The sequence below is a fragment of the Pan troglodytes genome, chromosome 11 (assembly GCF_028858775.2).
Source record: "Pan troglodytes isolate AG18354 chromosome 11, NHGRI_mPanTro3-v2.0_pri, whole genome shotgun sequence".
In the NCBI taxonomy this organism is placed as follows: domain Eukaryota; kingdom Metazoa; phylum Chordata; class Mammalia; order Primates; family Hominidae; genus Pan; species Pan troglodytes.
This window is the reverse complement of record NC_072409.2, coordinates 19,725,684-19,750,553: the sequence shown is the minus strand read 5'-3', so window position 1 is coordinate 19,750,553 and position 24,870 is coordinate 19,725,684. Positions and strand designations below refer to the sequence as shown.

The following is a 24,870-nucleotide window of genomic DNA, read 5'->3' as shown; positions in this document are numbered from 1 at the left end:
AAAGGCTCTGAGGAAACAGAGAGGGCATGGAATCATCAACTCACTAAAAATACTCTTATAGCCAGAGAGAAGAGTGTTGAGGGAGTGGCAAGGAACAGGGCCTAAGAGGTAAACTGAGGTGGGTTCTGAAGAGCCATGTTTTAGATTGTCCCCTTCCTGCCTAAATACATCTAGAAATCCAAACTACCAGTACCTCAAAATGAGACCTTATTTGGAAATAGGATTATTGCAGATGTGATTAGTGAAGATGAGATCATACTGGAGGAGAGTGGGCCTCTAATTCAGCACACCTGGTGTTCTTATAAGAAGATGGCCCTGTGAAGACAGAGACATATAAGGAGAATTCCCTGAGATGGTAGGACTGGAATGATGCATCTACAAGCCAACCATTGCCGACTACTGCTGGCAAACTCCCGGGAGGTAGGAAGGGGCAAGGAAGTATTTCCCTAAAAGTTTCAGAGGGTCCGTGGCCCTGTCACTACCTTAATTTCAAACGTACAGCCTCCAGAACTGTGTAAAAAATAAACGTCTGTTGTTTAAGTCACTAGGTTTGTGGCACTTTGTTGTGGAAGCTCTAGGAAACTAACACATGATGTTACAAAGAGTAGAAGTTATCCTAGAAAAAGATGATGGGCCAGTGAAGAAAGATTAGGAGCAAGACAGAGAAACTGGTAAGGCTAGTTGGAAAGCCAGAAAGGTGACTTATATAGTGAGTACAGGGACAGTGGACTCAGATAGACAAACGGAAGAGCTGTGAGATGTTTAGTCCAACAAACACCAGGATTCAGCCAGAATAATAATAACAATAATAATAAAATGATGGTGATGATAGTTAAGAACAAGTATTTACTAACTGCTTGCTCTTTGCCAAATACTGAGATGAACATTTAATTCTGAATTATTTATTTTGTAAAACATGCCTATAATGTAGCACTATTTTTTACATCTGCCATTATAAGGAAAGCAAGTTCATTTTTTCCTTTTTATTTCTTTTATTTTTTGAGACAGGATCTTGTCCTGTCACCCAGGCTGGAGAGCAGTTGCTCAGTCATGGCTCACTGCAGACTTGAACCCCTGAGCTCAAGCGACCCTCCTGCCTCAGCCTCCCAAGTACCTGGGATTACAGGCTCACATCACCATCTCCACTAATGAAAAGCAAGTTTTGAAGAAGGCTTGTCCAAAAACAAATGGAGATGGATTCTGACTGAATCAGATTTTCTCCAGAGCCTGTATTCAGAGCCACTATTTTAATCAGAATGAATAATATAGGGGTGAGAAAAAAGAATTAAGAAGATATTTATATGGATAAATTAAAAATTGCTAAAGCTTAGAAGATTAGGTGAAGGAGAAATGGATGGTGTCATTCAAACAAACAAGAGTGTTGAAGTTTGGAGCAGGTGCAGACCCATGAAGAAGGAAACTGAGTCTTTCTCTTTCAGGGACAACAAATTGCATCATGTCCCCACCCCTGAATGAGCCTGGTCATTTCCTCTGAGTGTTGTCCCCATCCTGCTTCAGCCACTCCATGAATGACGTGCAGCTGCACTCCTTTCCCTGTGTTCCAGGAAAGCATCTGGAAATAAACAGCACTTAGCCCTGCTGCTGAGACAAAGGCATTGTTTCTTTAATAACACGTCTCTTTGGAAACCATCTCCAGACCTACTTCATAAGCCCGGCTGTGCTGACCCCGACGTGATGTAGCTTGCTCAGTTCTTCTGGGAAAAGGAGCATGTGTGAGATATAGTGGGCCCTAAAGAGAAAGCAAGTTGAGATTTGGAGGGGACTTTGGTCCCCTTAGAATGCAACAGGCAGGTACTTATTTAAGAATGCAGATGGTGAAACCCACAGTTTATTTAACTGTGTGTGTGTGTGTGTGTGTGTGTGTGTGTGTGTGTGTGTGTGTTTGCAAGCATGCTGTTACCTGGAAACCCAGGAGAAGTGAAACATCACCCCAATCAGTGTAATAATGACAGCATACTCTGAAATGACACCTGCTGATATTTATATCATACAGGTGACAGTGTTGGGAAGGTAGGAGGTACCATTTATTGAGTACATGCTAGGCACATTGTTTATCCCATTTCCTGTATGCTTCAGTTAACTGCTGCAATATATATATATATATATATATATATATGAAAACATCAACCATGAAACCTCAGAGGCAAATAAAAAAACACTTGGATTTATTCATGAGGTTAGAGTCATCTGGTCAGTTCTACTGTTCTCAGCTGATCTTGGTGGGGCTTACTCAAGAGTGGTCAACAGTATTTGGGCCAGGCAGCTCTGCAGATCAGAGGAGGGTGCTTACATGTCTGGAGGCTTGACTGGGATGACCAGGCTGATTCAACGCTGTTCCACTTGCCGCCTTCTTCAGCAGTCTGTCTTAGGCATGTTCTCATGGGGAAGGCTGAGAAGTAAAAGAGGAAGCATTAACACATGAGGACATTTTGGAGTCTCTCCTTGTATGACATTTTCTATGTCTCCATTGACCAAAGAAAGTTAAAGGGCCAAGGTAGAAGTCAGCATGGGAGGTGTGATGGTTAATACTGAGTGTCAACTTCATTGGATTGAAGGATGCAAAGTATTGTTCCTGGGTGTGTCTGTGAGGGTGTTGCCAAAGGAGATTAACATTTGAGTCAGTGGACTGGGAGAGGCAGACCCACCCTCATTCTGGGTGGGCACCATCTAATCAGCTGCCAGCACAGCCAGAATAAAAAGCAGGCAGAAGAATGTGGAGAGATTAGACTGGCTTAGCCTCCCAGCTTCCATCTTTCTCCCATGCTGGATGCTTCCTTGCTGGATGCATCCTCCCATGCTGCCCTTGAACATTGGACTCCAAGTGCTTCAGCTTTGGCACTCAGACTGGCTTCCTTGCTCCTCAGCTTACTGATGGCCTATTGTGAGACCTTGTGATCGTGTGAGTTAATACTCCTTAATAAGCTTGCCTTTATATACACATCTATCCTATTAGTTCTGTCCTTCTAGAGAACCCTGATTAATACAAGAGGGAACAAAAGGTTACAGAGTGGGTCCAGACACCAGGGGCTGTGGATACAAAGATGTCTTTAGTGGGATCATTGATGCAATCAAGCTACTGCTGTATAGTTTTCCAATCAATCCTTATAGAAATTATGACCATTTTAGAAATAAGAAGCTCAGAAGCCATTTAATGTCGTTATTTAACACCACACAGCTAGGATGTTGGAGAGCTGGCATTTGAGGTCATGATAATGCTTGTCTGTCTCTCTGTTTGAATATTTGTTTGTCTGGTTCCATTAAATGATAGGAAACTAGGATCTGACAGAATGAGGGTAGAGACACTTGAAAGCAGGGGATACCAAGCCAGTGTGATGACCTGTAACTCAAGTGTTAGTTACGTCGGATTTGGTTAAATGTCATCTCCATACCCTAAGGTACTTCCAGAGCACCCTATACTTCTTCGTAATACTCTTCATATCTGTACATATTTGTTTCATTGTCTGTTTTCCCTCTAGAGTGAGGATTAGCCAACTTTTTCTAGATATGGCTGGATAATACATATCATAGGGTTTGTGGGCCATGCAGTGTGTGTTGTTATTACTCCACGCTACCCCTTTACCATAGAAGCAGCATTGAAAATAAACGAATGAATTTTTTTTTATAACACATGCCTGTATTATAGAAAACTATAAAAATAGGTGGTGGACTGAATTTGATTCATGGGCCATCAATTGCTGACCCTTGTTCTAAGGTATAAACTCCACATGTTGTTTTCTCCTGGATTCCTGGCATCAGCATAACAATGGCACATAGTGGGTATAAAATAGATATTTGTTCCACAAATCAAGAAGTGTAGTCTTACAGGCTAGGCCATTCTTGGACAATGGATGTGGAATGTCTATGATTTGCCGATGTCAGCACTTAAACTTAGGACTGTTATCACAACCTTACCATTCATGGAATCAAGGCTGCAGCGTCATTACCCAGACAAGTCTTGTTTAGAAACTGTAGTAGACCTAAACTTATGGCCTTAGGGGCCATAAAAAAAGTAAAGATAAGGACATCTAGAGAGAGCCTGAGTTGGGAAATCTAGCATAGATTTCAGCTTGTCTGGATGTCTAAGTAGTCAACTTTATTGTATTTCCATAACTGTCATAAAACATACTATAAGCTCAGTGACTTAAGTTAACACAAACATGTTATTCTACAGTTTATATGTCGGAAGTCTGATATGATTTTCACTGGGTTAAAATCAAGATGTCAGGAAGGCTGTATTCCTATCTGGATCTAGCAGAACATCTGTCTACTTGCTTTTTCCAGCTTCTAGAGACCACTTAATTTCTTAGTTTATGGCTCCCTTCTTCTATCTTCAAAGCCAATGATAACTGCATCTTTCTGACCATTCTTCCATAGTCACAACTGTTTCTTATCATAGTCAGCAAATATTCTCTACTTTTAAGAACCCATGTAATTAGATTCGACCTACCCAGATAAGAATCTGACATTCAATCAAAGGACATGATTTAAACATTTTCTACAAATATGTAGTTACTAAAAAAATCTTACTTTCTGAAGATGCAATGGTATTGGAATTATCATTATTGATTGTTTTCTTTTTGTTAAATATTATCCTTCCCTTGCAGAATCTAGGGTTATAAATCCCTTCATTCTCTCTCAAGAGAGCCCCCTGACCCTTCCCTTTCCTAACAAAATAAACCAGATGTAGCACAACAGTACTGAAAATGTTGACTAGAAGAAGGAAGAGTAACTGGAATCCACCGCTCTCAAAATACAGACCTCAGTGAGTTGAATGCAGTGGTGCTGGCAGGCTGAGCCTAGATAATTCCTGAGTCTCGAGATTTCTTAGCTGCAGACTGTGAGCTGCAAATAAGCCCAGTGCTTATACTGATGATTCCCTAGAGGTGGAAGAGGCTGCATAGACATGAACTAGGATAGACAGAAATCAGAACTTATTTGATTGTATAAAATTTCCTAGAATTAACAAGAAATATTGAATGAAGACATTCAATATTTGTCTTGATGTTCTTGATGCATTACCTACGGTTTTGAATTTAATGTAGAAAGCCATGGTATTATAGGAATAAGAGAGGAGATACCATTTGGAATTTAATTCCTAAGAAAGCTGGAATATTTTTTAAATCAAGAAAAACTGGGTTACTGTGCTTAAGTCTCAGTTTCTACCTTTATTATGACTGGTTTTTATTATCTCTACTGGCCTCCGTGGGTCTTAGTTCCTTCAATTATCAAATAAGAATGATACCAATACTTACCTCATAGATTCGCTATAAAAATTAAATTATGTCTGTTAAGTATTTAGCATCAAATCGTTTTTCATTAAATATTGGTAATTCCAATTACATATTAATTAAAAGGACACAGGGTACCAGGTTAGCATAAGAGTGCATCAAATTCAGACATTCAGGTTTCCCAGGGGTAGCTTGAAGGTATTTGCATTATGAAAGTAAGCCACAGAAGAAAAAAGCTGAGAAAGTGGAGTGAGCACATTGATAAACAGTTCTACATGGAAGCAATTTCAGCTTGAGAACCCTTAGGCTGTCTTCTCTCTCTTTGGTTGACTATCAAATACCAGAGATATGGCTTCTTACAGCAACAGACAGAGACAAATTATGCTCTGGATGAGGTAGGGTTTTCTTTAACTACAGTTGAAGTCAAGGTGGGTCAACTTACTGTCAGAATGAAGCCCAAGAAAGCTTGATATATTTAAAGTAAAAGACAAATTGCAGCATGTTTGTGCACACGTGTGTGTGCATGCATGTGTGCAAAAATACATGCATGCATGTGTGTATACAGTCCAAGTAAATCAGATTTATTCGTCGAAGATAAATCCTGCCCTATCTTTCCTTCCTAGTATTTATTAAGTCAAACAGGCACTTTTCCAACTCACTTCATTCTCCATTGCCCATTTATCCCACTTATTGAATCTTTAGGGGATCTCCAGAGAGCACCCACCAATTGTGTCGATCATGCCTAGGGTTGCACAACTGTCTGTTAAGAACGTGATACCATAAACTCCATTCAGATCCATTACAAAGTACTTCTTTCTTCTAAATGAGTTCTGGTGGTAACTGGTTTGAACAAGCAGCTTAGAGAGGTATTTAGCCAATTTTTGAGATTTAAACTTGAAACAATAAAATAAAGCATAAAAAAACTTCCTGAATTAAAATAGTATACTTTTGGCACACACTCTAAAAATTTATCAAATCAATTAACACATTTTTATTTGTAATAGTTCTTAGAATTTTATAGTGTTTTTCTCATAAACGTAAACCTCACTGAAGAGAAAAATAATCCCAACTCTAGGTAAGACAGATGCAATTATACACATTTAACAAATGAAAAAAATTATAACCATACCTATCTAAATATTCAGAGGCTACTTTGTACTGACTTTATTTTTTTCTAAACTCACCTCCTCTATATATTACTCCCATGAGACCAAGATAACCTAAGAATTGAATTCAGGACACTGGAGCTGTAATTACAACCCTTGTAGTTATTTCATAAGTTAGTTTCACTGTAAGAAGGGGTTATCAATGGCTGTCAATTTAGGTGGTAAATCTCTCCCAAATGCATTTGGAAATGCATAAGGGTGCCTTCTCCATAGTTATGCTACTACTATTCAATAGGAAATTAATATTGGGGAACCAAAAATTCTAAATTCTCTGCAATGAATGACTTGTACAGTACAAGCTAGAATCACCCTGCTAAATTTGCCAAAGTCTCACTCAGTGAGAATCTTTGGGGTAGGTCATGCATATGGTGATTTGGAGTGCTGATATGCAACTCTGTGACTTGAGCACTCGCTTTTAACAACAGGGAAAAGGATTACTTCATAAACTGCACCGATAAGATACAAGAAAAAGGTCAGGGTGTGAAGTCCAAAGAAAATGCATACTCAGAATAGACTCTTGAGAAAGGTGTTAATTGTAAGGTTCACAGAGGTCAATCTCACATGTTAACACTGGTAGATGTTAACTAGCACATTCAAATTTCATGAGAATTTTACTGCCAATGCTACTCTGAGTTTTGTTAGTTTGGTGGAGTGTATGTGTCCAGAAAGTAACAGTTAGTAGAATAGCTGGGAGGGGAGGGCTTGTTGAAATCCTACAATGCACCTACTGAAATATTTCATGGGAGCCCTCTGTAACTATGGCATCGTGGAAGAACCAAGCACTACAGTCTCCATAGTAAGAGGCAGTGAATTGAAAAGAGTGATTTAGGGCCTGTTCACACAAATGAGAGAAGACAGCCTGCCCTATGTGCGACAGCCTCTCTACAAAGTTTAGACAAGGCAAACATGTTTCTTTTCTCTCTGTCATCCTCTCTCTGCAGCCAGCAGACGAGTATTTCATAGTGGAATAATTCAAAGTGAAAGAACCCATGGGTAATGCACCAACAGTCATCGAACATTCCTTAAACCACTTGATCTCACTGGAGCATCCACATGCCATATCTGCCCTTTTGTAGACAAATTTCAGGCATTCAATTGCATTTAAATCTTTCTCTCCATCCTATCTTTCTCTGTCCCTAGATCCTGATAGGATTATCTAGCAATGGGCAAGCCACTAGCATAAGTTTTTAAAAAGTCTCTTTCACATTCTGCTTCAGTGCTGAAGTCAGAATCTGACCAGTCTAACACTTAGAATTTCATATCCCTTTATTCATCAAGGCCTAAGAAGTTGTACATATAGTTAAAGATGTTGCAGCCAAATGCCTTCGCCACAAAAGTAAACTTTAAAAATAAATGATATTGACATGTATTATAACACTTAAATATGTATTGCGAAAACATATGGCATACAAGACATTGTGCATATTAGGTCTTCAACAAATGCCTTGGCAATAAATAAAATTTATTTTAATTTATGCTTTATTTGACCAGTAAGTAATGAGCTAAGAAACAAATATCATAGGTTAAGTAATACAGGAAAATTTGAACATCCAAAACTCATGAAGAAACATCTTTCTAAATGATGGGAATCAAGCATTATATCTGTTTGTATTACTTAAAACATTTCCAATTATGGAGGGAAAACAATGAATAAAATTGTCATATTTTAATGCTATGACATGTACTCTACTTTTAATCTATATGCATTCAGTTTTCTATTACACATTCCAGACTGGCTCATGTGGTTGGTAAAAATCAAATTCTATTTGGATTCTTGGACAAGCCATTAATGCCTTGCCATACCCACAGAAAATCACATTCAGCACCATGGACAACACAGAATTGCTCTTTTCTGAACCACAGCTGTCTGCTGAATGATTTTTTTTCTCCTACTAAAACATCCAGACACACGTCTGTCTCTTAATTGCAGGAGGGGTTGTTACAAGACATCTTGAATTTTAACAACCGATTTTAAAATGAAGAAAATGCACTAAAAAGAGGACTAGGGAAAATCTTAATTACTTGTGCAGAATTCAAAAATTGACACCCCAGAAAGTATAAAAAGACCTTCTGAGGCAGACATTGATATTATACAGATGAAAAAAATGAGGGGTGGGGGCAGGTAATTATCAATGACTAACAAATAGAAGATATTAGAGGAGGTACTCAGACAATTATGAAAGAATGGGAAAATGAGACTGACAGTGTTGTCATTGTAAATGCGTCAAGGCACATTGGAGGAAGTAAAATTTACATATGGGGTAGCAAAAATAGTTTTGAGAATTTGGTCTCATAAGGGAAGAAGGAGCCCCCATTGTCTTCTAACACAAAAATCATAAACAGTAGCAAAATTGTGGTCAGTTCTTCAGTTTTTATTAAAGAGACAGGAGGTAAAGGACAACTAAATAGTAGAGTTTCTTCGTGAATAATGCCCTAGACATAGTAATTACAAAATATTTCAGATTAGTATGCGACAAACATACAATCTTGATTTTAAAATGTGTGATGTTCACTTCCTCTATCCATTCCCTGTGGATAAGGTAGTCACTTGTTTTTAGATTTCTGTTGATTTCTTTATGAACACATACATTTGTCAAATATTTATTAAATGCCTCCTATATTTTAGGAAATTTGATAGGTAATAAGTCCACAAGAGTGTCCAAGGCATAGTGCATATCCTATAGAAACTCAGCTGTTGGGAAAATGCAGACAATCATGTTGGTCAAGAGCAACACATTCTCATGGCAGAAAGTAAATAAATACTGGTTTTCTTCTGATTTTTGTTTGCATGCATTATGTACAAAATATATACTGTGCCTAGTTTCATTGAATTCTGTAACCTCCTTCTGTACACCTGAGTAGCTTTTTAATGTCTGTAAAGTTAAAAGTCCCTCTCCCTGTTACAACAGAATTGATTTCTCTTTCCTGCTTTCTGCTAAGAATAATATGGCATCCTGCTTTCTGCTAAGAATAATATGTTTGTTATTGTTTATTTTATATTTAATATGTTTAGATATGCTTTTTTATCATATAAATATACGATGAGGAATTGTTAAAAGATGATCAACTGAGGAAGAAACTTTAATTTTTATTAAAATATAAAATACTGCAAAATATTTTTAAAGTTTATTAATTAAGCAATTCCTTCCAGATAATCTGTGCTTTTCATGAAGTCTAAAAACCTTAAATTCAAAATAATTGCTGTGATTTTATAAATAGTTGCTACTATAGTGGCACTGTATGAGGACGTTCTTGCATTGCTATTAAAGAAATACCTGAGGCCGGGTGCGGTGGCTCACGCCTGTGATCTCAGCACTTTGGGAGGCCGAGACGGGCGGATCACAAGGTCAGGAGAGCAAGACTATCCTGGTTAACACAGTGAAACCCCGTCTCTACTAAAAAATACAAAAAAATTAGCCGGGCGTGCGGGCGCCTGTAGTCCCAGCTACTTGGAAGGCTGAGGCAGGAGAATGGCGTGAACCCGGGAGGTGGAGCTTTCGGCGAGCCGAGATCGCGCCACTGCACTCTAGCCTGGGTGACAGAGCGAAACTTCGTCTCAAACAAACAAACAAACAAACAAAAACACCTGAGACGGGGTAATTTATAAAGAAAAGAGGTTTAATTGGCTGTTAAACCTACAGAAAACCTACAGAACCTACAGAAAAGAGGTTCTGTAGGCTTTATAGAAAGCATGATGCTGGCATCTGCTTGGCTTCCGGTGAAGCCCCGGGGAGCTTTCAATCATGGCAGAAGGTGAGGGCAACAGGCACATCACTTGTTGAAAGCAGCAGCAAGAGACAGTGAGGGCGAGAGATGTCATACACTTTTAAACAACCAGATTTCCTGTGAACTCAGAGCAAGAGCTTGCTTATCACCAAGAGGATGGCCCAAGCCATTCATGAGGGATCCACCCCCATGATCCAAACACCTCTCACTATGCCCCACTTCCAGCATTGGAGATTGTATTTCAAAATGAGATTTGAGTGAGGATAAATATCCAAACTATATCAGGTTGTAACAGGTAATAAAAAATACCCTTTGACCGCTATGTGCAATGTATTATATTATGTGCTATACTTGCTCTTATTTAATTTTTATTTAATCATCACACTTTGAGGCACGTATTTTTCTATTTTTATGTCATAAATATGAGAACTGGGTCTTATAGAAGTTATATAATTTGCCCAAAGTCAAACAGTTGGTAAATGTCTCAGTCCATCAGGGCAACTAGAAAAATATACTTTAGGCTAGATAATTCATAAACAATAGAAATTTTTCTCATTGGTCTATTGGCTGTAGAGTTCAAGGTCAAGGTTTTGGTAGATTTGGTGTCTGGAAAGAACTTGCTTTCTGCTTCAACATGGAACTGTCTTGCTGAGTCCTCTGGAGGAGAAGAGATAAACACTGTGTCCTCAAATGGCAGAGGGGCAAAAAGAAACAAACTCACTTCCTCAAGCCCTTTTAAAGGGGGCTAGTCCCATCCATGAGGGCTTTGCCATCATGGCTTCATCATCTCTCAAAGGCTCACTTCTGAATAGCAACACCTTTGGGTTTAAGTTCTAACACAGGAATTTTAAAAAGATGCATCCATTCAAACCATAGTGGTATGGATTTTTTTAAAATTATTATTAAAGACTTTATTTATTCGACCAATTTTAGATTCCCAGCAAAATTGAGATGAAGGTGTACAGATTTCCCACATATCCCTTGACCCCACACGTGTATGGCCTCCCTCATTATCAACACTTGCTGCCAGAGTGGTACATTGATGACAATTAAACTGTCGTTGACACCATGAACATTCAAAGTTCATAGTGTATATTAGGGTTTAATATTAGTGTTGTACATTATATGGGTTTGAACAAATGTATAATGACATGTATTTACAATTCTAATATCATACAGATCATTTATGTTATCTGCCCTAAAAATCACCTGTGTTCTGCCTATTTTCCCTTTCCACTGTCCAACCACCACAACCACTTATCTTTTTACTGTTTCCATGGTTTTACATTCTCCAGAATGTCATATTGTTGGAATCATATAGTATGCAGCCTTTTCATCATGGTTTCTTTCACTTAGTAATATGCATTTAAGATTTGTATTAGGATTCTCTAGAGAGATAGGACTAATAGGATAGATGTATACCCAAAGGAGAGTTTATTAAGGAGTATTGACTCATATGATCACAAGATCAAGTCCCACAATAGGCCATCTGCAAACTGAGGAGCAAGGAAGCTAGTCTGAGCCCCAAAACCTTAAAAATAGGAAAGCCGACAGTGCAGCCTTCAGTGAGTGGCTGAAGGCTTGAGAGCCCTTGACAAACCACTGGTGTAGGTCCCAGTGTCCAAAAGCTGAAGAATTTGGAGTCCAATGTTCGAGGACAGGAAGCATCTAGCACAGGAGAAAGATGGAGGCCAGAAGACTTAGCCAGTATAGTCCTTCCACATTTCTCTGCCTGCTTTTATCCTAGCTGCACTGGCAGCTAATTAGATGGTTCCCACCCAGATTGAGGATGGGTCTGGCTCTCCTAGTTCACTGACTCAAATGTTAATCTCCTTTGGCAACACCCTCACAGGCACACCCAGGAACAATGTGTGTCAAGTTGACACACAACACTAACCATCACAAGGCTCTTCCATGTCTTTTCATAGATTGATAGCTCATTTATTTTTTAGCATTGAATAATATTCCATTATCTAAGTGTACCACAGATATAACCCCCAAAATTGAATACTTACATGTAAATCTAATAAATATGTGTGTGATCTATATGAGGAAAACTACAAAAATTGGAGAAAAGAAATCAGAGAACTAAATAAATGGAGAAATATTTTATGTTCATGGATAGGACAATTCAATATGGTCAATATGTCAGTTCTTCCAAATTTGATTGATAGATTCAATGCAATTCCATTTAAAATTCCAGTAAGTTATTTGGTAGATATTGACCAACTGATTCTCAAGCTTATATGGAGAGGGAAAACACACAGAATAGCTGATCCAATATTGAGTGAGAACAAACTTGGAGGACTGACACTACCTGACTTCAAGTCTTACCATGAAGGGACTTTAGTCAAGGCCGTGCAGTATTTATGAAATAGATAAATAGACCAGTGGAACAGAAAAGAGAGCTCTTAGTCAACTGGTTCTTGAACAGAGGAGCAAAGGCAATACAATGGAACAGAACAAAAATAATGTTCTCAACAAATGGTGCTGGAACAACTGGACATCCACATGCCAAAAGAAAAAAAAAAGAGAGACAAACTCTCTCCCTCAAGCCCTTTTATGAAATCACTATTCCCATCCATGAGGGCTTTGCTGTCATGGATTAATCATCTCTCAAAGACTCACTTCTGAATACCGATACCTTTGGGTTTAAGGTTAAGACCTAACATTTTTCACAAAAAATTGACTCAAAATGGATCATATACCTAAGTGTAAAATCAAAACTTGAAAACTACTAGAAGATATCATAGAAGAAAATTTAGATGTCCTTCGATATGGGGGTAGCTTTTGAAATATAACACCCAAAGCACAGTTCATGAAAGAAATAATAGACAATCTGAATTTTTTTTAAATTAAGAACTTTTGCTCTGCAAAAGATGTAAAGAAAATGAGAAGACAAGCCACAGATTAGAAGAAAATATTTGCAAAAGACACATCTGATAAAAGATTCTTATCCAAAATATACAAAGAACTCTTAAAACTCAAAAGTAAAATAAAAAAAAAATTTAAAAGTGGGCCAAAGACCTTAACAGATACCTCACCAAAGAGGATATAGAGATAGCAAGTAAACATATGAAAAGATATTCCACATCATATGCAAATTAAAACAACAATGAGTTACCACAACACATCTATTAGAATGACCGATAGCCAGAACACAGACAATACCAAATGCTGATGGGGATGTGGAGTAACAGGAACTGTCATTCATTCCTACTGGAAATGCAAAATGGTACAGACACTTTGAAAGAGAGTTTGGGAGTATCTTACAAAACTAAACATACTCTCACCATATGATTCAGCAATTGTGTTTTTATATATTTACCCAAAGGAGATGAAAACATCCCCACAAAAATCTGCACATGAATGCATAAACTTTATTCAGAATTGAAGTGGGGAGCAATCAAGATGTCCTTCAGTAGGGGAATGAATAAATAAATTGTGGCATTTGTGTGTTTTAACAAATACTCTTGTAAATTATATTTACTATTTGTCAAGAATTGTTTTAAATAATTTATAAGTATAAAATTTCTTATAATGTTAGTATTGTTGTTATAGTCATTTTTTTTTTTAAGACGGAGTGTCGCTCTGTCACCAGGCTGCAGTGCAGTGAAGCGATCTCAGCTCGCCGCAACCTCTGACTTCCTGGTTCTTGCCATTCTCCTGCCTCACCCTCCCAAGTAGCTGGGATTACAGGCATGTGCCACCACGCCTAGCTAATTTTCTGTATTTTTAGTAGAGATGGGGTTTCACCATGTTGGTGAGGATGGTCTTGATCTCCTGACCTCGTGATCCGCACACCTTGGCCTCCCTATAGCCATCTTATAGATGTGTTACAGTCATCTTATTGAAGTATAAGACTTATACTTCTATACGTCTATACAGCTATACTTATACTTCTATACATCTTATAGAAGTATAAGTCTTATACTTCAATAAGATGACTATTGTTGTTATAGTCATCTTATAGAAGCAACATAAGGTTTAGTTAACTTCCCTAAGACCCCATATTTGCGAAAAGATAAAACTGAAACTCAAATCCAGGCAGCCTCTCTTCAAAGCTCATTCATAGTCTTAACCAAGATCCTAAGCCTTCTGGAAAGGTTGTTTTAAATAATCTCTTAAACTATATCTGTTAACTAATTATTTATTGTTTATATCCATCCTATATATCTATTTAATTTTGAGGACTTTGAACCATTACTTTACCATTATGTATAATACATTTTCTGTCACATCAAATTCTCAGTTTTTTTAGAAATTTGCAAATTCGCTTCGTTGCTTTCAAAAGGATTTGGATTCTCAGACTGAATTGTCGTGAAATCAAAAGTGCAGTTGACACAGTTTTGCCTCTCATCCTGAGCATCCTTGTCCACCATTAAAATGTAAGTCTTTTCACCCATCTCTACTCTTCCAACACAGACACACATATAGTTACACATCCTACCTTAACCTTTCATTTAAAATCTATGCTTCCTAGTTTCTGAAAATTTCCTTGACCTTTATTTCTGTGCCAGTTATAACCTAATCACCATTATAAATGCCTCCTTTATATCAGGAACCTTGTCACCAAATGTTCCTTCTCCTCTTGTCTTTATAAAGCTAAGTCTCCTCTGACAACTCTTTCTTGAAGCTTGCTTATTCTTTCCCACCTCATGGTCTCTGAGGTTATGTCATAATTCTCTAGTTTGTCTTTGCTTCTATTACAAATATTTTTCATGCACTCATGTAAAAAAAAAAAGCTCCTCTTTGTGTTTCATAATCTCCAACTGTACATTTTGTTGAATTATGGACCGCATTTACTATCTTAGGTGAGAAATTGTCCCATTTGTTTTATCTTTTTTTTTTTTTTAACATAGAGTCTCAGCTCTGTCACCCAGGCTGGAGTGCAGTGCTGTGATAATGGCTCACTGCAGCCTCAACCTCCAGGGCTCAGGCAATTCTTCCACATTAGCTCCCTGACTAGCTGGGAGTACAGGTGCACAGCACCACATCTGGCTATTTTTTATTTTTTATTGAGATGGGTTCTCGTTATATTACCCATCTGGAGTTATGTTACACAACTCCAAGGCTCAAGGGATCCTCTCACCTCAGCCTCCCAAAATGTTAGGATTACAGGTGTGAGCCACCATGCCTGGCCCAGAAATAATGTTTTTTAAACAATATTTGAGTTTCTAGTTATAAATTCAAAAGTCTCACAATATTTCCGTGGACCTTTGAATAGAACACTTGAGCACTAAGCACCCCTTGTCACTCATTAATTTCATATATTGAACACTGTTTCATTGCACACACTTTTTTAGGACCTGAATTCCTGTTTTCCTTTGAACTTGCCTCCCACCTTCAACACAAGTACACTAAAACAACCAATACAATTTCAGTACAGCCACACTACATTAAGCATTTCTTGATCTGCCTCACATAGCCTTCAAAAACACTTCCTTAAGCAACCCCCATTAGACCATCACAATATCCAACAATACCAACATCAAATACTTATTGATCTCCAATTATATATGGGAGATATGTCAATAATAACATTTATTGATGCAAAGTAAGACAAGCAGCTTAAATTTATTAATTCTTAATCCTCATCATGATTTCTATTACATTTTCTAGTTTTGAATGAAGAAGTTAAGCCCAGATTGGTTAAATTATCTGTCAAAGTTTATACACCTATTTATAGAATGAAAGTTGGAACTTAAACCCAGAAAACATGGCTGTTGGGCCCATGTTCTCAAATGTCAGTGTTATACAAGCTTTGATTCTTGGCCCAAGGAAACATGTGGTTTAATGGTAAATTCAGATAAGTAGAAAAGTTAATTATGCTAGATAAATAAACAATCTCTAATCACCATTCAGGGTACTTGTAGGGCAATATGCCTAATACAGCCTAAAAGATAGAAGGCAATCAGAAATATTATTTACTTTTCTCTCCACATTCTTCAGAGCACTCCACAGGATAATTAACTGAGAAAAAAAAAGGAACTATCAGTAACTATTTGGACACTGAAGTATGGATTTTGGGTGTTTGAAGATTTTTGATGTGCATATTTTAGATCTTCAATGCTATGTGCAGAGATTTATACAGACTATATCATATCTCTGCCAGATTGAAATTTCTCCTCCAACCCCATTTGCTAAGAATCTGAAACACTGAGAATGTTTTCTTTGACAAAATCCCAACAGCTCTTAAATTACCTATCCTCAAGGAAAGTGAAATAGAAGGGACACATTGGAGGCATGAAGGAGAAATATCACTTTGAGAGACAGAATCCCCGGGGACATTGGGCTGCTCTCCTAAAATGAATGCATCAGCCACTTGTGATGCTCCTTTTGCTAACATCATGTATTGTTTACTCTGCTCTTTTATTCCTTGTCCCTGGGAGGAAATTTGGTATTGTGCTTACCTTTTAAATGATTTCAAAACTTCTATTCACTAGTACTCTTAACTGTTCCACCTACTACTGCCTGATGTGTCATCTGTAAGTACCACTCTATGCTGCCACTTTTTTTCTCACAGGCTCTCTAAGACTTCAGAATACATACAGAAAATAAAACTACTTAGCCTGGCATTCAAAGCCCAGAAAATCTGAAGACTTCCTATATTTTCCAAACGTTCCAACATAACAGAATATAAATTTACCACAGAAGCTAGACTTGCCTACTCATTTGTTTCCATCTTTCTTTACATTGTTTGACCAATCGAATTACCAAAGCTTAAAGCCTTTTTTTTTTTTTTTTTTTTTTTTTTTGAGATGGAGTCTCACTCTGTCACCCAGGCTGGAGTGCAGTAGCGCAATCTCAGCTCACTGCAACCTTTGCCTCCCAGCTTCAAGCAATTCTCCTGCCTCAGTCTCCTGAGTAGCTGAAACTACAGGTGCATGCCACCATGCCTGGCTAATTTTTTTTTTTTAATTTTTTACTTTTAGTACAGTCGGAGTTTCACCGTGTTAACCAGGATGGTCTCCATCTCCTGACCTCATGATCTGCCCTCCTTGGCCTCCCAAAGTGCTGGGATTACAGGCATGAGCCACCATACCTGGACTGTTTCCATCTTTTCTTTACATTGTTTGACCAATCATATTACCAAAGCTTAAAGGCTATTTTTGTTGTTGTTGGTAATACTATCTTTCTACATAGACATCAAATCTCAACCATTCCTTACATATAGCAAATTAAGATTCCCAGAGCTACAGTCTGAATTACAGATTCCTCTACATAACTGCCTTGTTCATATTTCCACTTCCATGATACTTGCTATTTGCTCTAAGCTTTGTTACTTTAACTCTCTTTACTTTGGTTTCCTCTTTTTTCAAATGGAGAGACTAGTCATATCTCACATATGAAGTTGTTTTGAAGATTAAGACAGCCAATGCCTGTAAAATGCAGAGAATGTTTGACATATAGTACTATGTAAGCGTTGCCACTATTGCTATTTTCATGTTTAATGTTGCAGTTATACTATGTCCAACTGCAGTATGTGACCATCACCAACAAAACACACAAGCATCGTTTCTAATCCAATCTTCTCTTGAAATAATACTCTCCACGGTAAATCACTGTACCCTAAATTTAGGTATTGTTTTAATTTTTTAATTTTTTCTCTTGCATTTATCTTATCACCAATTTCTATCTATGATAACTTAGAAAATCATATCACATTCATTTACTTCTTCCATTCTCCACTTCTACCACCATATGAAAGTCATCGTCACGTGGCCAGGTGCAGTGGCTCACGCCTGCAATCCCAGCACTTTGGGAGGCCGAGCTGGGTGGATCACAAGGTCAAGAGTTTGAGATCAGCCTGGCCAACATGGTGAAACCTCATCTCTACTAAAAATACAAAAAATTAGCTGGGCATGGTGGTGTGTGCCTGTAGTCCCAGCTACTCAAGAAGCTGAGGCAGAAGAATTGCTTGAACCCAGGAAGTGGAGGTTGCAGTGAGCTGAGATCGCTCCACTGCACTCCAGCCTGGGTGACAAAGCAAGACTCCGTCTCAGAAAAAAAAAAGTCATCCTCACCTGTCATATGGACCACTGCAATACCTCACTAGTAGTTTTATCTGCCTTCATTCTTTCCACTTTTTTTCATGAGACAGCCAGAGGGATCATTTAAAGTATAAATTTAAATGTTTAAAAGTCCATGTGTGTTATCATTATTTTTAGAATAAAAACTCATGCATTTTACTATGACCTAGGTAATTGTCATAGGTCTTTTAAAAAATCTATCTCTGACTTCATTTGATGTCATTTTTCCCTGAATCTCATAGTATTCTAGATTCATCAACCTCCTTCATCTCCCTGCATTATTCAAAGGTCTTTTTTACATATGTTGCATATGTTGTTTAATTTGTTTGGAAAGTGAGTTTATATATCTTTTTGTACATCTGCCCAATTTGTAGTATTCAAACCTCATGCAAAATACGATGTCCTCAGAGGTAATTTCTCTAATTATTCTATTTAAAGTGGACTCTCTCTGCTATACTTTAACTCATCATCTTACCTATTGTTTTCAGAGCACATAGTTCACCTGTAATGATCTTGTTGACTTACACTGTTCTTTTTACTATACGTCTTTTCCTTTAGAATATAAATTCCATTAGGACAAGGGTCTTACTTGTCTTGTTCATTGATACCTTCCAACATTTGCCTTCAATGAATATTTGTTAAGTGAATGAAGGATGTTACTTTTTCTTTTAAACATCCTTTGTGCTACTTCAATAAGTAAACTAATTTTTTATACTATGCGGTGCATTACAATTTTTCCCAATTTCAATTGATTGCTCACTTTTTCATTCCTCTTTCATAATCTAAGGCTGCTGATAATATGGACTCTTGTATCATTATAGTATCAATGACAAATACATGGCCTGATATATCATTGATGCTCAGTAAATGGTAAATCAGTAAATGATTAGCCTGTATTTGTGATAAGGAATATGTGTTCATCCAATCAACATCTATTAAGCACAATATATATCAAGTAAAGTCTAGGCCCTGGGGAAATGGGAACGTTTAAGGAAGGCGTGGCTTCCCCCTAGATCATGGTGCTTACAGTCTAGGCCATGGTTTCTCAAATATTGACACTGTTGCCATTTTGGTTTGGGTAATGCTGTATTGTGAGAAAGTGTCTTGTGCATGATAGGATGCTTATAAGCATCCCCGGCCTCTACCAACTAGATGCCAGTAATATTCCCTTCCCTGGCACACAATTTTAACAGCAAAACATAACCTCAAACACTGGCAAATCTCCCCTGGAGGGAAAAATCAACTCTGGCTGATTCACTGGTCTAGTGAAAGAGATAAATATTTATATATCTGCAGATATACATATAAGTACAAATTGTGATCAGTGTTATGCAGAAAGGTAAAAGCTGAAATGTCAGAGTGTAACTGGGAGACTGATTTGTATTGGTGGGTGCGGGTTGTCAATAGAATGAAATGTTGCTGACAAAAAAAGTGAAATCTAGGCTTTAGTCGATAGGATAAGCCAGATTTCAGGTAAAGGTGGGAGGAAGAAGGTTTCAGGCAGAAGGAGTAACCTGTATGGAGGGCCTGAAGCACGACAAAGTTTGTTTTATGCTGAAAACTAGTGCAAAGTAGAACAGAAGGGGGCTAGAAAGTTAAACAGGGGCAAGGCCATGCAGGGTACCATAGGCTATTATGCCTTAGAATTTTATCTTAAAATTAATGGGAAAAAGAGTTTAACCAACAGGGATGTTAAGTGGAAATACAAAGTGGAATTCCATTTCTACAAACCAGTTGTGATGGCTGCATTCTGGAGAAGGAGGCTGTTAAAGCAATTAAACCAAGAGACCATGGTGATTTAATCTAGAGACATGGTTCTAGACATGGAGAAAAGTGGATGGCTGATAAAGTCACTTTCTTGTACACATGGATAGTTGGGTGGATTTATATGTTTCCCAGTGGAAAATATCCTCTAATGGGAAGATAATCTGTGTTGAGAATGCTATGGTGATGTTTTCTTGGGAAGTTTTGTAGTATATTTATTGGCTTTCCTATTTGGTCTCTTTCACATTCAGTTCAACTCCTGAGTCAGCCTAAGGGGTTCTCTCTGGTAAATATCCCAGATGATTCCTACCTTTTCTCCATTCTGAAGAGGCCATTCATTCATGCCTCCTCTTCCTCTTCTGCCAGGTGTAAACGTGTGTATGTGATCAATGGGCAGAGTGGGGATCAAGTTGAGCAGAATGAGTCCCAAAGTCCAGGGACCTGAAAGGGGAATGAACACAGGAAGGAAAAATTGAGGGCTCTTTCCTTTAGCTGTTCACCTGCTTTGAGTGGTGAGTTAATTAGCAATAGGAGTGCAAGTTGACAGCCCTGGAAAGGAGCAGTCATGCAGTGGGAGGTGAGGTAAAGCAGTCTTGCTGGGAAAGTTGTTTCTGATTTATAAATACGCCTGATTATTATGATGGTGCCCATTTGTGATTTCATAGCGAAGGATCTGTCAGTTGTCCTCATCTAAACCCCTTGTTTTCACAGGTTTCTAACACAATGAAAGGAACTCACCAGAGCCCCAGACTCAGCCTACAAATCAAGCTTTATTTTTAAATATTAAAAAGAAAAAAAAAATCTGTTAGATTGACTTTTACAAGGAAATAAAGCCAGGTTACTGAATGAATTCATCTGAAGGTTATTTATAGTTTTGTTGCTTGTTTGTTTTTAACCACAGACAACATGTCTTAATTGGAATGGACAATAAAGATGAACTGCTTCAGCCCTCCTGTAAAATGGTGCGTAGGGTGATGCTCATAGCTGAGATTTGAAGAAATACTTTCATTCATTTTCGTATCCATCCAGCAATCATTTGTCAAACAGTTATTCAGCACTGAACCATGGACCAGAAAAGGGACAGACAGAAGAATAAGGCAACGTTGTCCTCTTGAAGTAGTTTGAAGTTTGGAGGGACACACATTTAATCATTAAATCTTCAGTAAGAAAAAACATAACATGTCTTGGCCGGGAGCGGTGGCTCATGCCTGTAATCCTAGCACTTTGGGAGGCCAAGGCGGGCAGATCACAAGGTCAGGAGTTCAAGAACAACGTGGCCAACATAGTGAAACCCCATCTGTACTAAAAATACGAAAAATTAGTGGGGCTTGGTGGCGGGCGCCTGTAATCCCAGCTACTCAAGAGGCTGAGGCAGGAGAACAGCTTGAACCCGGGAGGCGGAGCTTGCAGTGAGCCGAGATTGTGCCACTGCACACCAGCTGGGTGACAGAGCGAGACTCCGTCTTAAAAAAAAAAAAGAAGAAAAAGAAAAAAGAAAGAAAAAGAAAAAAAATGTAACATGTCTTGTAGCACAAATTAAATTCTACAAAAGTTGCAGTAAATTTTATTTGGCTGTTTTAGCTTGTTAAATGTGAATGTTTTTTTCTGTACCAAATCAAACTTTAAATAAAACAAAAATACAACCTAAGCAAAAGGGAATTGTGTGTAAAATATTGTTGAGGGTACCAGAGAGAAAAGCAACTGACATCAATAGGGTTTCCATGAAGAAATAGAGGAAAATGCAAGACAGATGTGAAGGAAGAAAAGAAAAAGGAAGGCAAGAGGGAAAGAAAGGTGAAAGTAATCCATATATTCTTTCTTTCCTTCCTTCCTTCCTTCCTTTCTTTCTTTCTTTCTTTCTTTCTTTCTTTCTTTTTCTTTCTTTCTCTTTCTTTCTTTGTTTCTTTCTCTCTTTCTTTCTTCTTTCCTTCCTTCCTTCCTTCCTTCCTTCCTTCCTTCCTTCCTTCCTTTCTCTCTCTTTCTTTCTTTCTTTTGTGGTAAGAACATTTAAGGTCTACATTTAAGATCTAAGAGTAAACCAATTTTGCTTCCATATTATTGCACCCAGCATAACAATAGTGAGTTGAGATTCAAATTTTTATCCCGATATGGAAACTTAACTGTTTCCTTATTGCCCTAGAGTAGAAATCATGGAGAAATAGAAATGGGCAGAAAACTGACTTAGAACAGATTTCAGAACCCCATCACTCCCCCCAAGAAACAGAGATCAGACTGTTTTTGGTTTTGTTTCTTATTTCTTCTTAAGAGTAATTCCGCCAGTCCCTGAAAGAAGGGGAAAAACACTCCAGCTATTATGAATTATCTTAACTTGGTTTACGTCCAGGCTCTGTTTGATTACTTGCCAAAGGTAATATTGAGAAATAAATAGAAAAAATATACATAACATTTTTGAATTTATAAAATCTCTTGGCCAAGAGGCTTGGTGAAGACAGGGAGGGATATTTAGGAAGTCCGAATATCAGGCAAATGTTCAGAACTGACACAATAGATTCCAAGTGGAATGACTGTCCAGGAAGAAGTGAGCATGGAGGTTGGGCAAAGATTTCCTAGAAGCCCAAGATTTAAGATCAGTAGCCGTATTGGCACAATGACGTTGTTAGCTGGTGGCTTCTTCCTCATGTGATTTAGGATGCTTACAACTCAAAATCCTGATTCTTGTACCAGTTAGATGTTTAGACTAATCATAGGAGCATCTCCTTCCATTTATATCAAGTATGCTTACTATCCAACAGCCAAGAAGATAACTGATGCCCAATCCATGAGCTTTAATCTACCACCCTTGGTGTACCTGGTAAAAATATCTCACTATAATGCTTCCAAATATGACAGTAGATTAAAAGGAAGCCCAGGACGTAAAGTGAGGAGGAGCTCCTACACTTGTACCTAGGAACATGAGGCTAAACTGAGCATGCCAGAATACCTGAGACTGTGGGGAAGGATAGAATTTTTACAACTTTTAATATTAATCAAGTTCTCGCTACTTACCCGACACTGTTCATCATTACAAGCATTATCTTATCTAGTGCTCTTAAATCCCTTTGTTTCCCAATCACATACTTAAGAAAACTGAGACACACAGAGATCAAGTTTTCTAAAGGTCATATACCCATTTAGGAATAGATAATTCAAATTAACTATTCTACTACAATATCAATATTTTTCCCATTTTCTTTGCAGTAATTTAACTTTCTGTATCATTCTATCTTCTTTTTAAAGTGAGAAAATTAAGTATGCTTAGCCTTTCTTTGAACAGCTTCCCTTTTCTCAGACTAATGTTTTCCAACAGTATATTCCTTAGAACATTTATGCGAAGGAATATTAATAACCATTCTGTTGGATGTTGGAATAGGTAACAAGGTATCTATGATCCCAGAATCTTAAAACATGGTGGGTTAGAGAAGGCAAGGAATCATATTTTTGTAACTGCAGAACTCCTCACCACATTTAAGTTTAGTGTTTGTTTGTTTGTTTTTGAGACAGAGTCTCACTCCGTCACCCAGGCTGGAGTGCAGTGGTGTGATCAGCCTCCCGGGTTCAAACCATTCTCTCTCCTCAGCCTCTGGAGTAGCTGAGACTACAGGTGCGAGCCACCATACCCGGCTAATTTTTGTACGTTTAGTAGACAACAGGTTTCACCATGTTGGCCAGGCTGGTCTTGAATTCCTAGCCTCAAGTGATCCGCCTGCCTCTGTCTCCCAAACTGTTGGGATTACAGGCATGAGCCACTGCGCCCGGCCACAACCTTTAAGTTTCTAATGTGAGTTAAACATGTTAGAAGTGGCAGATGCTAAGAATTTAAAACAGCATTAACAAACATATTTGACCACAGAATCCTCATTTTTTATTGTTTTCTTGTGTATTTATGATATTTGTTTGCTGTGGAATACATTTGGGGGTAGACTTGTGGAAAGGATGAAGTTCACATTTATAATTAACAAAGTTTATAAATTATACACTCTTCCCTCAAACTTCAGCCCCTGCCATCTTATCTTTTCTTATCATTTACTGCAAACACAAATACACACATCTGTACAGCCCTCCTTCTTTTATTCCACTCTCTCCAACACAGATGCACACAGGCTGTCTGAGCTCCTCGAAGGCATTGCTCTGTTTATCATGCCCACATGTTTTCATAGAACACCCTCTTCCTAGACTCTGCCTTTTCAATCTCCTATTACCATCTCTGTGACAAGTATGTATTCAACTTGCTGTGACTCTGCTCAAATGTTATCTCCTCTTGAACCCACTTTTGAGAAATATTGACATAATCTCATGCTTCCTCTTTTCCCAGTATGCATTTTTTATATTTTGGTAACATGCCAGTGAAAACCAGACTCTGCTAGGAATTAGTGGCTTGGCTTGATACCTGAACTCTTAGTAAGATCTTGACCAAGATCTCACATATATTTTGGAGGGTAATTTCTACGTATAAAGGCACCAGAGTATTAGAAGTGCCACAGATGCACAGGAAGTCTAATTAGATACTTGTTTTCTCACTGCCATTAAACAAAGGACACTTTTTCAAACAACCCCATAATCCGTCTAATATGGTCATAACTGACCTATTCCCCAAATCTAATTCTATCCATATAACCTTGCCTCCAGTCTAATGTTATCCCAGACATTATATTACTAAACCAATCCCATCCTTATAACCCTTTGGCCCATTAATATACTTCTAATCATCCATTTATAAAACATAACCCACCCAAACAGCCCTATAACCTTTCTAATGGATTCAGAACCAGCCAATTACCAAACTTGATCTAATCTGCATAGTTCCCATCACCTTTTAATGAGCTCTAACTGGCCCTGCAAGTTTCACCATTAACAAAAAACTATTTTATTCAATTTGTGGCCTTTTATTTGATTTTTTTAAAACATCAAATACTGTACCATTTATTAGAAGTC

The 24,870-nt window shown here is 37.9% G+C and overlaps 1 long non-coding RNA gene across 2 annotated transcripts in view; it reads right to left on the bottom strand.

The window, feature by feature from the left end:
• Positions 1–2,163: 2,163 nt before the first annotated feature.
• Positions 2,164–24,870, bottom strand: part of LOC104007998 (uncharacterized) — a 44,449-nt gene continuing 21,742 nt past the window's right edge. For both annotated transcript variants that reach the window (XR_682395.4, XR_001720987.3), the window contains exons 5-6: positions 20,249–20,379; positions 2,164–2,410 (exon numbers count right to left, since the gene is read on the bottom strand). This is a non-coding gene — a long non-coding RNA (uncharacterized LOC104007998). The remainder of the gene's footprint in view (positions 2,411–20,248; positions 20,380–24,870) is intronic.